The sequence below is a fragment of the Tursiops truncatus genome, chromosome 5 (assembly GCF_011762595.2).
Source record: "Tursiops truncatus isolate mTurTru1 chromosome 5, mTurTru1.mat.Y, whole genome shotgun sequence".
Taxonomy (NCBI): domain Eukaryota; kingdom Metazoa; phylum Chordata; class Mammalia; order Artiodactyla; family Delphinidae; genus Tursiops; species Tursiops truncatus.
The window spans coordinates 3046410-3061507 of record NC_047038.1 but is presented as its reverse complement, the minus strand read 5'-3'; the positions used below and the strand labels follow the sequence as shown (position 1 = coordinate 3061507).

At 59.0% G+C, this 15098-nt stretch overlaps 1 protein-coding gene across 9 annotated transcripts in view; it reads left to right on the top strand.

The window, feature by feature from the left end:
• TRMT44 (tRNA methyltransferase 44 homolog) overlaps positions 1–10332 on the top strand; it is a 37192-nt gene extending 26860 nt beyond the window's left edge. For 2 of the 9 annotated variants that reach the window (XM_019951367.3, XM_033856608.2), the window contains exon 12: positions 4465–10332. The gene's annotated coding sequence lies outside the window, so the exon portion shown is untranslated. Of the gene's footprint in view, positions 1–4377 lie in introns of all 9 variants that reach the window. The other 7 variants (XM_073804796.1, XM_073804795.1, XM_073804793.1 and 4 more) reach the window with 7 other exon arrangements.
• Positions 10333–15098: the final 4766 nt, after the last annotated feature.

Here is a 15098-nt window from a genome sequence, read left to right as displayed (position 1 = left end):
GAAAGCAAATTGAGGCTCAGAGAGGCTGGGTGACTTGCCCCAAATCACACAGCAGCTGCCAGAGTCGAGATTCAAACCTGGGAGCCCCCCTCCCAGGTGGCTCTTTCCTGGGGGGGCCCTTGAGCCGAGGGGCCGAGCAGAGGTTTAATCTGGGTGTGTGTTTATTTCTCACCATTTAGGGCAGGTGGTGCTGGTCTCCCATGGTCAGTGGTGAAGTGTATTTTCAAAATGAATCCGTTTTAGTGAAAAGCAAGTCAATATATAATACAAAATGTTAAGTAGATGATTTAGTTGGTTCGGGGATGGGGCCAGCTTCACAGAAGTGGTATGGACGCGAATGGTCCCAGCGTGGAAATCGCTACCCTCTAACTTCCTCCAGAACCAAGATGGGGCAGCGTCCACGTCTCGCTGTTTCAGAGGCAGAAACCGCTGATCTCCTTGTCCCCGCCCCACCCTGAGCCACAGTGGCAGTGGCTGTTTCCTTGTCTATCAGGCTTCAGGATGCAACTAAGGGGGGAGGAGTGGATGGGTTTTCGGGGTCGCCGGCCGGGCCCCAGGCAGGAGCTCGGCTGGGTGGTTGGTATGGTGTCAGTTGCTGCAGTGGGTCGGACTCCAGGAAGGCCCGATGGCTCAGGACCGGCTGGGAGGTTAACTGAAAGCGCATGAATCCACTTGGCCTTCACAACCAGTAGGTTTCCTCCTTGGGTGACTAGCAGTCCAGTGATTCTTAGTCTGCAGAGGCCGACGCAGGCCTTTGTAGTAGCCCCTGCAGCCCCCCCATTCAGGTGGTTTATCCAGGTGATGGCTGCCAGGCGTTTGCCCACTGGGGCTTTTCTGCTTTTTACCCCACACCGGGCATCGTGGGCTGGATGCACTGTTCCGGTAGAGAGTCAGTGGGGACGGGAGCGGGGCAGGAAGAGACACCCAAGCCGGTTTTCTCCGCCAAGCTGAGAAAACAATAAAACCAGCCCAAACAGACCTGGGTTTGAATGTGGGCTGCGCCTCTTAGCTGTGTGACCTCAGGCAGGTTAGGGAGCCTCGATTTCCCATCTGTAAAATGGGAACGTGAACACCGGCTGTGAGAGGGGCTCACATGGTCCACCCAGTGCAGACCCAGCCTCTCCACGCCTGGTGAAGGTACATGTGATATGTTTCTTACTATAAATCACAATATCACACCTGCCCACCCACAGCTGATGGGACCAGGCCAGAGGACCAGACCCCAGGGAACCAGCCGGAAGCAACAGACTCAGTCATGTGGGAATGTGAACCCGAGAGGTGCGAGGTGTGGGCTCAGGTGGAGAGTCCCGAGCAGAAAGGCAGCAGGGCCACGTGCCGACTGGCGAGGGCAGGGGACTCTCCTGCCCAGTAAGATGTAGGTCGTGGGTGGATGTCCCGGGTGGGGGGTTAGCTGGCAGTGCTGCAGCCTTGGCTTGTGAGACTTGGGGTGGCTAGAGACCCCCCATGGCCTCCTCTGTGGCCCTGGAGAGGCAGCAGGGTGGGTGGGCTGGGATCACGGGGTGAGGTGGAGCTGACGCAGGGGAGGTGCAGGAAGCTGGCTGCTCATCCTCAACCTCCAGAGAAGGGTGTCCTCATTGTCCCTCTCTGTACTGATGAGAAGTCAGAGACAACAGAGAGGTTGAGACACTTGCTTAATGCCACACAGTCGATGGCAACACCAGAGCTGGAACCCAGGGCTGTCTGGCAGGAGTGCACGCGGGACATGAAAGGAGAGAGGGCTCCCTACTCTAGTGGGTACTATACGAGGAGATGGCGCTCAGAGGGACGTCCAGGAGCCGAAGGAGGGTGTCACAGAGCTCCAGACGGGGCAGTCCCCCGACTTTCAACAGCAGGGGGTGAAGCGAAAGGAATTTCTCCTAAACCCTCAGCGCCCCAGGAAACGACTTTGCTGGAATTCCGCGTTTCTTAAACTGCCTTTTAACCATGAGAACTTGATGCCACTAAAAGCAAAGCAGAGCCTCTCAGCTGGGCCTCGGCCAGGGACCCACAGCGCCCAGCGCCCGCTTAGCCTGATTTAACCTCGGTCTCTGCGGCCCCTGCCTGGCTCGGGCAGTTCCCTCCCTCGGCCGGGGGTCCCTGCAAGCAGCGGAGCGAGGGCTCTGCCCGGGGAAGCAGGCCAAGTGCTGCATTGCTCTTCCCCTTGGCGCCACCCCTCCCCAGCACCCACCCGTCCGAGGCTCCAGCAGAGGCCCAGCTGGGAGTGCTGGGAGCTGTTTCCTGGCACAAGTGAACACCCCAACTCAAGCTCCCTCTGGCCCCAAATGAAAACTGTGGCTTGGTTAGCAGGGCAGCCCATGCCCCTGTCCCGGCTTCCTGAAGGCCTGGCTGCAGCCGGGAAGCTGGGGGCCTCGGTTAGATGGGCTGACGGAGCTGCCCTCGAAGCCCCCCGGTGCCTGGTGCAGGGGTCAGCCCACGGCCTGGCAGGACTGAAAGGCCTGTGACCATGCCAGCCTCCCCTGCCCGGCCTGGGGCCAGCGAACCCCTCTAAGCGCTCCACCACCAGCACTGAACTCGCCGCAGAGCCGGACTGGGCTGGGAGAGGAGGAAGGTGACATTCCAGGCACTTAGGCTGTTAGTAGCCAGTGGCTAGGGGCCACAAGGGCGGGTGAGGGCTGCCGGCCCTGCCTGTGGCTGTAGGCTACTGTTGGGCTGGTGAGGGCGGCAGGAGCCCCAGAACCCCCTCCCCAGCTACTCCCCAGCCAGAGGGACGCCTCATGCACCCAAAGGCTGCTGCATGTCACCTGTTTGTGCAGGCGGACGCTCGGAGGCCCCAGGGGGGCTGGGTGGAAGGGAAGCCTGTCTCAGTCCCTCAGGGCCTTGGGGTCCGCCAGCCCTGACTGTGACCATGTGGTTTTGGTGACCCAGACAGTGGCTGTAACATAAAGTGCTGGCTGTGAGCCTCAGACGATGTGCCCACAACACAGTCATGTTTGCCAGGGTCCTGAGACTGGTCTGTGGGGTCTGGGCAAGTCCCTTCCCCTCCCCGAGCCTCAGCCTGCTCACCTGCCTGTAAAGTGGGGGAGGAGCCCCTCTCCAAGCCAGTAGCTTCTTCTGAGACCTCGGGCTGCCCGTCTCCTCTGGGCCCTTCCCTTTCCCAGATCAGGCGCTGGCTGGCCAGCCCCACACCCCAACCCGTGAGGCCATGAAGGGCTGGCAGCTGGCGGCTGGGAGGGGGCCCAGTCGGGCACTCCTCTCCTGAGCACATGCCAGGTAACGTTTGGGGTTTCCGTGGAAACTGGGAAGCAGAGTACAGGTAAGCCTGAGATTGTGATTGTACCTCTCCTAGAGTAACCAGAGAAGCACAAGCAATCGTAAATCGAACTCTAGCCTTAGGGGTTGGGATTGCTCCACAGTCCTGAGCAGCGGTGCCTCCGTGAAAGGGGAGCCCGAGGAGGCAGGGAGGCAGGGAGGGAGGGGCGCCCGTGTCCCTCGGTGGATGCCCACCGGCACTTCCCGACGGGCAGGACAGCTGAGGGCCGCAGCCGCTGACCGCTGGGCCACCCTGCACAAGTGACGCTCGGGAAACACCAGGCGGGCGGTGGCTACCTCTGCACCCCCCTGTGCGAAGCAGGGGGTAGGTCCCCCAGAAGCGGAGCCCGAGACAGGGACCCCGGAACGTCAGGACCAGGTAGGGCAAGGAGTTAGGCAAGAAAGTAGTCTCGCTGGAGTCGTGCTGGGTCCCTCGGGAGCTGTGTGTGAGCAGTGCCGTCCGGCAGGCCCAGCTGGCAGCGAGGGCCCTTTTGTACCTTCTGTGCTCTGGGCTGGGCGGGGAAGCAACACCCCAGGGGTGGCTGTGCTGAGGGCGATTTCCGTGGAAAGAGGCAGAGCCAGGCCTTCCCTGCCCGCTGCACTGCTCTCGTGAGCAGGAACCCGTCTCAGCCTGGAAACCGCAGCCCGCGCGGTTGGGCCCTGCGAGGCGGGTCTCACCGGCGAACCGGAGCAGAGGCGTTTGACACGTGCCCCCCCGCGTCAAAGCCCACCTCGGTTGGCTTCCAGTCATGGTGTTTGACCCAGTGTCCGTCACTCGGGATGCAAAAGGGGTGGCACAGAGGGTGGGTGGTGAATTCATACTTGGGTGTGCTGAGTTTGGGGTGACATCCCTGTGGAGACACTGGGGGCAGCTGGGTTCATGTGTCTGGACTCGAGCGGGATCTGGGCTGGAGCTGTCCTTTGGACCACCCAGGTAGAGATGGAGATGTTAGTTAGCTTCCTTTTGCTGCTGTAACAAATTAGCACAGAAATGGTGGCTTATACAACCCCAATTATCATCGGGGTCTCATGGGCTAAAGTCAGGTGTGGTCAGGGCCACACCCCGTCTGGAGGCTCCAGGGCGAATCCACTTCTCACCTTTTCTAGCTCCTAGAGGCGCCCGCACTCCTTGGCTTGCGGTCCCTCCTCATCTGCAGAGCCAGCCCTGTCACATCCCCTGCCCCATTTCCGCAGTCACGTCCTTGCTGGTGACCCTCCCTCGTCCACACTGAGGGACCCTCTGATGCCATCGGGCCCGCCCGACAGCCCAGGACCATCGCCCATCTCAAGGTCAGCTGGTGAGCAGCTTCCTGCCGTCTGCACCCTTCACTCCCCCTTGCAGCGTGACCTGACCTCACGGCTTACAGGGATTCCCGCAGGGACGTCTTGGGTGGAGGGGACACTATTCTCCTGACCCCAGATGGTACCTGGGGTAGTGGGAGGGGATGAAACAAGCAGGGAGTGTGTGCAGAGGGTGGAGCACGGGGGCCATCAGAGGGGTATAGACGTGGATCTGAGGTGGGACTGCAGTGTGGAGCCGGCAGGGCCAGCGAGGGGGCTGAATGGGGGTCCCTGGGGCTCTGGGACACGGAAGCCGAGAAGGGAGCCATGGGACTGAGGGGCGCAGGCCCCCAGGGTCCCGGGTCTGCTTCAGAGTCTGTGCTGCTCCCCGGTCTCCGCGCTCTGCCTGGCCACCTCCGCCTGCGACCGTGACCGTCGGCTACCCGAAGAGGACAAGCTGGCCACGGCCAGAGGCTGCTGGGGAGTGAGCTCAGCCCAGGGTCTTGATGAGGAAGGGTGAGCGTGGAGAGGGAACCAGAGGATGCTCCCTGCAGTCTATGTAACCAACTGTGGGAACCGCCTGAGCGTCCCACCGGGGAAAGAGGCCGCAGCTGCTGCTTGTGTCCGATGGGCGGGGTTCGGGGGGGGCGGTGTCCTCGCAGCCATACAGGGCCCTGTGCTGAGTGTCACTGAAATGCCCCGGACGCCCTGAGCTTTCACAATAGCGAGTCACAGAGAGCGTGGGTCCCTTCCTGAAACCACGCGCGCTCAGAGAAAATCAGGAAGGACACATGGGAAAATGCTGAGTGGTGATTTCCGGGGGACTGATGCCGGGGGCTGCTTACTTTCTCCCCGGTGGTGGTCTGTGATGACGGCCCCCCAAAGATGTCTCCCACCGTGGGGACCCGAAGCCAGCCGCCCTCCTCGCTCCCCGTGTGGGTGGCCCCCAAAGAGCACGGGTGTGTCCATCGGCCAGGCGGCTCTGCACCTGCCCCTGACAGAGGGACAGACCCAGGTACGTGGGCACGTGAGCCGCCCAGTGATCTCAGAGGTTCGAGTGCTAAGTCGATGGGAACCTCCGAGGAACCGCTTCAGGGGGCATGATGGCAGGTGACAGTCCGGCAGAGACAGGAGCGGGTGAGGGAAGGGGTGCGGGGCCGTGACCTGGGAGAGGGGGCAGCAGGGCCGAGCCCCGGGGGAGGGGGCTCGTGCCACTTCGGCAGCACAGAGCAGGGGCCTCCGGGAGCCCCGGGCCTGTGAGCGGAGTCGAGGCCCACAGCGGCTCCTGCGGGTGACATCGTCCCTGTCTTGGCCCTGCTCAGAAGCCTGGGGTCCGCCCGGTGTCTCCTCCCCGACCCCAGGGCCGGTCAGCAGCCTAGCCCTGTCAGCGTCGCCACCACTCCTCTCTCAAGTCGCACCCCGCACCCCGCCCTACCGGCCGTCCCCACCCTCACGTGACTTTGGGTGCTGGGGTCAGCCTCGCAGCACGGAGCTTGAAGGACCTTGCTGGCAGGGTCCACTGCTGTGTGCTCAGCACGAGGACCGGACGGGACAGAGTGGACACAGCAAACATCGTGGACGAGGGAGCGGGTGCTCCCGGCCTGCATCTGCCGTGGCGCAGCCCAGGCTCCCTCCTCCGGGCCCTCGGCTGTGCTCACGGTTGCTGACGGCCTCTGCGCAGGCCCCTGTCTGTGTCCTGGCCCCGCTCCCGGCTGGCACAGAGGGAAGGAGGCACTGCGGCCTGTGCTGGGTGCATCTCAGGGGCCAGATCCCTGGGGGAGGCTGCCGTGTGCCTCCCGTGGCCGGCAGGACCCGGGGGCTGGGAGAGCAGAGCTGGGCAGGCGTCTGGCTCAGCACCTTCCTCCAGCCCTGCAGTGGCTCCCTGCCCCCGGCGACACGCCTCCCGTCGCCTGCCCGGAGGACACATGTTGGGACCTGGATTGGGGTGGTAGGGACGGGTTGGGGGAGTCACTGGTGGGGTCGCAGATGAGGGAGCCAGGCGGACCCGCCCGGGGTCTCAGCTCAGCCACTGAGAATGCGTTCGGGAAACTCCCTCACCAGCCTGCAGCTCAGCCTCTTCATCTGTAAAATGGGGCACTGGCCTCCCCGGTGGGATCTCGGGAGGGCGGGATGAGAGGCTGGTGGGATGCCGGTACCTGCTTGCTAAACGTGCGCGTTCTGGGTGCACCAGGGGCTCACGATGACCCACCGTTTGAGCTCCCGACGGGGAGCCTTCCCTTGGCGTCATTTCCCACAGGGATCCACCTACACCAGTTTAGTCTGACTTGGGCGCAGAGAATTGCCTGAATTGGAAGAGCAGCCCCGGGCGGCTTTAGGCGCCCCGGAAGCCGGTTTGTGCCGAGTCAGCTCCGCGGCAGGTGAGCAGTACAGCCCGAGGGCCGTCTCCCTGGGTCTTGGCTGTCCAACCTGTGCGGCGCTGTCCCCTTCCTCGACACGAGTGATGGAAACCGGGAGAAACGGGAGCGACCTCTGTGAAGGGCTGAAGGAAAATAACTGCCAATAAAACCCCAGTGGTTCCTTCTTTGGGAAAAATCAACGGGGGATGTCAAAGGTGCGTGGAAGTGTGAAGAACCGAGAACAGTCATGGCGATCTTGCAAAAGCAGACCTACGCTGGAGGGACTCACTGACAGGGTTCATCCCTGTGATAAAGGGGCGTAATCGAGCCGGGGAGGTGTTGGCACCCAGACAGGCAGCCAGACCGAGAGGGCGGGACATCCAGTGCAGCCCCCAAGTCCCTGCACTGATGGGGGAGGAAGGCGCCTCTGCAGGGGAAGCGTGCACTTTCCCGTTCAGGTGCGTGTCTTTGGGAAAGTGAGCCTCGCCCCCGGCTCTCCGCACACCCCAGCTCAGTCTATGATGGACCGCAGATCCGAACGTGGAGGTCAGAACAGGAAGCCTTTTGGAAGACAACGTAGAACACCATCTTCAGGGCTCGGGTGGGCGGGGGGGAAGGCAGAGGTTTCTGCACCGGGACACGTACGTGAGTCCTACTCATAAAGACAGCATTGTAAGTTGGGCTGTAGTAGAATTAAGGATGTCAGCCCGTCAAAAGCTACCGGTAAGAAAAGGAACCAGCGAGCTGAAAACGGAGGTGTTCGCAGTACGTACGATGGACAAAAATATCTGAATCTACAATAAAGAACAACTGCAAACCATTAAGAAAAAGGCAGATAAAACATACAAACGGGGAAAAGGCTTTAAAGAGACACCTCAGGAAAGAGGATATTCAAAGGATCGGGAACCCTGAAGAGGTGCTCAGCTTTCTCAGTCCGCGGGGAAATGCAGATTGAACCACACGCAGGGTCATTCAGCACCCAGCAGAAAGAAGTCCTGAAATACACCAGACGTTCCAAGTGCTGCGGCAGCCGGAGCTCGCGGGGCGCCGCTGCCGCTGGGGCAAGCGGGTTCTGGCGCTTTGAGCCAAAGTTTGGGTCACACCGTCTGGCAGCATCTGCTGGCCGGCGACTCAGCGCTCCCGCTCCCGGGTGGACACCCAGCAAAAACGCGCATGTCGGGCACCCACTGGAAACCACTTAGGTGTCTCCAACAGCGAGTGGCCGACCTGAGTGCGAGGGAGAACCGCACAGCAGTGACACGGCCTCGCATGGCACACGGCGTGGGTGGGTCCTGGGCACCGGACTGCTGCGCGGGGCAGCCGGACAGAGGAGATGTGTCGTGTGTGCCGCCTTTGAGAAGGTCCCGCCCAGGCAAGGCCATCTGCGCCTGCGGGAGAAGAATGTGCTGCTTTCAGGAGGGATGTGGTGCTTGCGGGGGGCGGGCAGAGGCCTCAGAGCGCAGGTGCTGGTCTGTGTTTTCTGATCTGGGCAGCGACTGCACGGCTGTGGCCGCTTCATGAAACTTCGTCCAGCTGCCCAGTGAGTGTACTTTCTCTAGCTACTTAAGAAATTTACCAAATACTCCCCCCAACTCAGGGCTGCGCAGTGAGACAATTCACAAGACTCCCCGGCACACAGGCGTGTTGGGAGAACCACGTGAGATGCCCGTCCACACGCACCGGGACTTCGAGTTCATTTATTTAACAAATACTCTCAGAACTCCTGCTCTGGGCTGGGTCCTGTTCTAGGCTCCGAGGAAGCGACCTCGAGGAATCCAAGCTGAGCCCCGCCAAGCTGACCGCTAGGAGCTCACCATCCAGTGAAGGGTGCCCGGTGACTCGCACCCTGGGTTCTCACTCTGTGCCAGGCTCTGAAATGGTGCTGCAGACACAGCCCCTGTCCCCACGCTGCTCCTGGGCTGACGAGGACTCAAAGGTGACAAGTGTCACCAGCGGCAGAACCAGGGCCGTGGGAGCCCAGAGGAGTGTCGGACCCAGGCTGGGGAGGGGTGAATCTGGGAAGGCTTCCACGGGGAGGTGACCCTGGGATGAGCCTGAAGAACGTGTAGGAGGCTGGGGCTGGACTAGGGGTTGGTGTTGCCTCTGGGCCAGGGAGCAGGGTGTCCCGCTGCCTGCAGTATTCTTTCACCAAAATACTCATGCAGCTCACTCACTGCTCCCTCTCAGGCTTGGCTCAAATATCCTCCCTTGGGCCAGATCTGAGGCGGTTCACTTTTGCTTCTAGAAACAGGACTTTGTGTTCTGCCTGGCTGGACCCCAGGAGTCCGGCCCAGGGCCTGGTATGTCCTAGCAGCTCAAGAAATATTTGTCTAGCTGATGCTTGGTCAGCTGGCTGACGTAGCAGCCAGGACCTCCGTGCTCTGGGCCGGCTTTTCTGTGCTTGTGAGATGGGCCTTTTGGCTAAAAATATGCCAGATTTTGCTGCTGGTGCTCGAGGTCCCAGTCTCAGCACTAACACTTAAATGTTCTGTGATTTTGGTCAGAACGTGTCTCTTCTCTGAGTCCTGGTTTCCCTTGTGTTTCAAGGGAGCTACACGTGCACCCTACGCTTGGTCAGAGCCCGGCATACAGCAGGTGCTCAGCGGCTGCAGAAGACACTGTTATTTTGTACGAGGCCATTTATTGGAAGGATTGGGCTGCCTGAGTCTTGGCCAGTCAGGGCCATGGCCACCGGCTTCAACATGAGCACCCCTAGAGGCCGACACGTTGACCGGCACAGCCGGCGAGACCCTTCTGTGCCGCTTGTCTGGGCTCGGATCTCGTGACCCGGAATACACCGCAGGCTGCCTGTGACTACCCCCGCCTGCTACCTACCACCCCCAATCCCCCGCTCCGCCCGGAGGCCGCCAGCTGCACCAACATTGTCTTCTATTTGTAAACTGTCTGCTTTCCTTCTGCTGAAGACAAGAGAGACGTAAGTGGTGGGGGCCCGGCCCAGACTCTCTGCAGACGGGACAGACCCCTCCTGGCCTCTGTCCCTGACAGCCTGGCCTTCGTGCTCCTCTGGCTTCCCTGGGGCCTCTTACGCAGCCATCAGGAAGGTTCCCTGCGGGTGCCGAGGCTGAGGGGATCAACTGCTAAGAGGGAGTCTCGAATAAGTTGGTTTCTATTCCCAGGAGGTCCCTGAGCTGGGGAGTTTAGGGGTGGGGGAGAGGAATGGGCCGACAGAAAGGAGCCTGGTTCTGTGTGAGGATGAGACACCCTGAGTCCCCGCGTGGCGGTGCGGGGCTGCGGCGGCAAGGCCCTCAGGAAGATAGACCCTCTTTTTTCTTACGCGTTCAGATCTGCACTTCTCAAATGATCTATGGGGAAGAACAGTTTCAAAAACTTCCCAATCTGTCAGAGCAATACCTTTGGAAAATATAGTAAACTGTTAGAAAATGAAATAAAAAGTCATTCAAAAGACAGGCTCATTTAAAAATCATTGTTTTAAGATTTAACAACAAAGTCGCTTTGTCAAGCTGTCACAAACGTTTCTGTCTACTCTCGATTTCTCTGCCTTTTTCCCCCGACGAGTCACAACGGTTTGCTGATGGCTCTGGGCCAGGGCTAGCTCGGGGTCATGCTGGCCCAGCAGGGTCAGCCTCAGGAAGCTGAGAGGCCTGAGGGCCCTGGGGGTTGGGCATCCTGTGGAGCTGCAGGCCCAGGTCCACCTGGGGCCACTCAGCGCCTGAGGGGGGTGGCTGGTGCCAAGTCCATTGTGACCCTGAGAGATGATGGGGGTCACGGGCAGAAGTTTGCAGGTGGATGTGCTGCCTCTGAAGACAAGGAAGATGGCTGGGGAAGGAAGGCTTAACTTTGGGGGGGGGGTTCCCTTTGGACCGTGTGAAAAGTCAGTCTGATTAGACAGGTTTACATTCTTTCCTTTTTACACTGTCGTGTCTTTTAATTTCTTAACCTTCAGAGGGAATTTCATGATTCTTTACAACTTTGGCAGGAGGACCAAAGAGGGAAACGAGGGGTGGGGAGATAAACGGCAGTGGGGTTTGCTCCTTGCCCCTCTGATAGCCCAGGGCAGCCTGGCAGCATCAACAGCACATCGAGAGGGGGTTGGACGGCTGCGGTGGGGCCTGGGCCTTGGACAGAATGTCTGTGAGCTGCCTAGGTAGGTTCACGGGGCCATAGGGAGCACTGGAAAGACCCCTCCTCCAGGAAGGGAGCCGTGGTTCAAGGGACAGGATGGGTCCTATAGGTAAACACCCCTATGTTTGCAGTACTCAAGAGGGAGGATAAAGCTGACAGTTGAGGCACATTCATAGAAGCTACCACTTATTGAGAGCTTTACATTCTCTCATTCAATTTCCATAACGGCACTGCAAATGGGGACAGTTACTTCCATTGTATAGGTGAAGAAACAGACCAAGAGAAGTGAACTGACTTGCCCATGTTACACAGCAGGTAAGCAGCAATGCATTGATTTAACCTGATCAGACTCCAGAGTGCAGGCTCCTTCTCATGCACCACACTGCCTTTTATTATGACTGAGCTCACAACAGAAACGCAGACATATCCAGCCAAGGTTGAAGTGCACTGGCTTATGCAAAAGGGGAAACTGCCTTCTGCACTCCTTCTGTGGAAATGGAGCCTGACTTTTTGTTCCCCTTCCAGTTCCAGGCTGTGAACTCCAGGAAGAGAGAGACTGTGTCTTTCTTGATTACCACTGAATCCCCAGTGTCTGGAATGGGTTTGGTGCATAATAGGTGCTCAATAAATGTTTGTGGAATGAATGAATGAATGTACCTGTGGGGATGTAGGATCTATCCTCACAGTTACCCATCTTTCCAGCCATCCATCATCATCCATCCATCCATCCATCCAACCACCCACTCATCCATCTATCCATCCATCCTTTATCTACCCACCATCCACCTGTCTATCCATTCTCTCTCCCTTCCTTTCTTCCTCCTTCCCTCCCTCCTACCCTCCCTGCTTTCTTCCTTCAGTCCAGCAAGATGTTATTGAACCAGGGACATTCCATGCGCTAAGCACTGTGTTATCCCAAGCGGTGTCCCTAGTGACATTTGCAGTAATGTAACCTTGTAACGGTGTAACCCGCGCGACCAAGCAGACAACTTCTTGAGAAGCCTGGCGTCTCTCCTAGCTGATTTCAGACATTGCATGAGGGCTTAGTGTACAGGGGGAGCCTCTTCTTGATGGCGATGCTCTGTCACCCAGTTCATTAGTGTCTGGAAAGAGAACGAACTTGAACAACTGCAGAAGGTGCCTAGTACTGGGTGACTGGTCATAATTACCAGGCAGCCTTCAGTGCAGCTCTAACTGGTTGGGTGGCCCAGTGTTGCAGCCGCATAGCATTTGTTCCAAATGAACGATTAGCAGTGAGTTATTTCCAGGATTTAAAAAAGGAGACAGCAGGAAGCCGCTTGACAGGTGAGACGGGGCAGAAGCCTCCAGCAGACACAGGCAGCTTTTGGTTTCCTGCTGCCATGGTTCATCCAGAAATTTATTTTGAAATTCATTTCTATCCAGTGGTAATCAGGGCCAGACCCTGGGGAAGTTCTCTCCCTTAGTGCCAGGGAGGGAGGAGGGGGAGGGAGCTGAGGGAAGGGGGGCCATTTGAAGGGGAGGGGCACAGTCTCCTGGGTTTGGGAGGCAGTGGCAGGCATGTCCCAGCCCTCTCACCAACCTGCTGTGTGAGGTCGGGGCCCCCACCCTCTCTGGGCCTCCAAATCCTCATCTGAGGACAGGCTGGGTGGCTCTCTCGTCCTTCCAGCTCAGGTGTCCTCTGACGTTGACAGTCTCCTGGGTTCCTGCTCCTTCACAGAGTCTGTTTTCAGCCCCAAGAGGTCATGGCCAGGGAGGGCACAGGCTCTGGGGTCCGGAACACCTGGCCTTGGCACGCACTCTGAGTAACCTGGGTCAGACCCTTCTGCCCTTACCTGCACAGGTGCCCAGGGCAGCACCTCCTGTCTGCAGGAAGGAGGGAGGGTATGGCGGGGCTGCTGTGGGGGACAGGGGCTGGGATGGAGGCCCTGCAGGGTCTGTGCACCCCTGGGGCCAAATAACAGAGGGGAGCCCCAGGCGCCTGTTGAGGGGGTCCGCTCCGCTTCGTCTCCAGCCCCCTCACCCAGAAAGCCCCCAAAGACATCCTGGTGGAGGCTCGTCTCTCCGGCCAGGAGGGGCCCAGGCGATTTGGCCCCCTCGTCCTCCTGCTGGTGGCCAGGCTCGAGGCCACGTCAGCTGCAGGCCCACAGCTGGGAGGCGGCCCCCTCCTCTCAGGATTTTCACGAGGTACAAACTCCTGGCAGGACGCGAAGAGGGCGGGCACCTGGGGAGAGAGAAGGAAAAAGTGACTTCCAAGAACTGAGTTGCATTCAGGAATCTCTTTGCTTTGACAGTGCCCTTTCCCTGTGCTGGCCCTCACTGGCCTGGCTCTGCCCGTCCAGGCTTCAGTTGGGTGTTAGGGCAGAAGGGGGGCAGGAAGCCTGCCGAGGTTCTCCTGACCGGGCTGGTATGGGGTGGACGGCAAAGGGGCTGGGTCAGGGGAGTTAGGGCTCCAGGTGGGACAGCAGAGCAAGGGGTCTAAAATACCTTGGGGCAGTTTAACTTAACTTCCCGTCTGCAAAATGAGGAAGGGCCTTCCCGGTGCAGGGTGGCTGGGAGATGACTGACCGAGGGCAGGGAGTAGCCTTTGCTGCGGACGCGTCTCTGCTCACAGCCCGCCTGCAGCCAGGCCCTGACTCTTATGGCGCTCCAAGGTGCTTCTGGGACCCCCAGGTGGTCCACCTGTGGGCGGGGGACAGAAGACAGCATAGGGGGGCTGCTGTAGGATCGTCTAGAACTTTCTCCAGTTCTTTCCAACCCTGGTGATCTGAGTGTAGGGTGGGATTGTGCCCGTGCTCTGGGGTCATTTGCCTGTTTCTGTCCCAGTGCTTCCTCGGCCGAGGACACGGGCAGTGGTGAGCGGTGCCCACCCTCTGGGAGATGGGAGGCGAGTGAGTCGCACTGGGGACTGAAGCACCGTTCTAGGAAGACAAAAGGACCCTCTGCTGAACCCTCATGCTCGGCACCACGTCTGACCCGTGTTGGGGGCTGAGCAGACTTGGGGAGTGGATGAGAGAACCCCGCCCGCCGTGGTCAGCAGGACCACAGCCCCGTTTCTGGAGGGCTCAGAGGCACCTGGCACCTTGGCTGTGAGATGACTCATTCAGCCGCTTTCTGGGTGGTCCTGGATCCTGCAATCAATCTCTTGGAATGTCGTCTTCAGAGAGCCAGACGGATTGTGCCAACTAGAGCTCTGGGCGGGAATAGGGGCTGGCGTGGTCGCCCTTCTGGGGCACCAACTTTGTGAGACCCTGGGTGAGCCCCTTCTCTTGGGGCCTGAGTTTCCCCATCTGTAGAGGGATGGGGAATGAGGACCATCCTCTGAGCCTCTGGTGGGAAGGAGATGCGGCACAGAACTCTGGTGCAGAGTCGTGTTGGGGAAGGAGTGGGCTTGGTGAGACCCCAAGAGACGGGCTGAAGGGAAGAGCAGGTGAAGTTGGAGCTGCAGGCATGGCCAGTGAAGTGGAGTGGAGGTACTGGAGTAGAAAATTAGGAATGTTCCTTAAAGGGGGACAGATAGCGGGTGCTCACCCCCTTAACCTCTCCTCTTCCCTTCTTCTTGGCTGGGATGCATATGTGCTAGTCGGAGCTGTAGCAGCCAGATTGTGACTTTGAAGATACCTACCGCACAGTGAGTATGTGGAAGCAGGAAGGGAGCAGGCTCTGGGGTCTCCGCTGACCTCATGTCTCCTGCTGGACTCTTTAAGCCATTTAATTCTGTTTTCTGTTGTGTGCAGCCATACCTGGTCCTACCTTGCTTGGCCATCCTTGGGGCTCAACTGGATATAGGACCAGATGGTACGAGCAGAAGGGAAGGAGGGGAGGAAACGTTAGGGGTTCCAGAAAGAATGTGAAGTAGCTACCGGAGAAGCCAATTCAGCATGTCTTTACTATTTTGTAGGAAATCCTGTCTGGGCTACGCCTACCGGTATTTCCAATATCAGGAATGAGAGAGGTGACGTCACTACAGATTTCACAGATATTAAAAGGAAAATAGGGAATAGTACGTACAACTTCATAAAACGCAACAACTTAGCTACAGTGGACACATTCCTTGAAAGACATGAACTACCGAAGCTTAAGAAGAAAAAGATTCTCTTTTCAGAG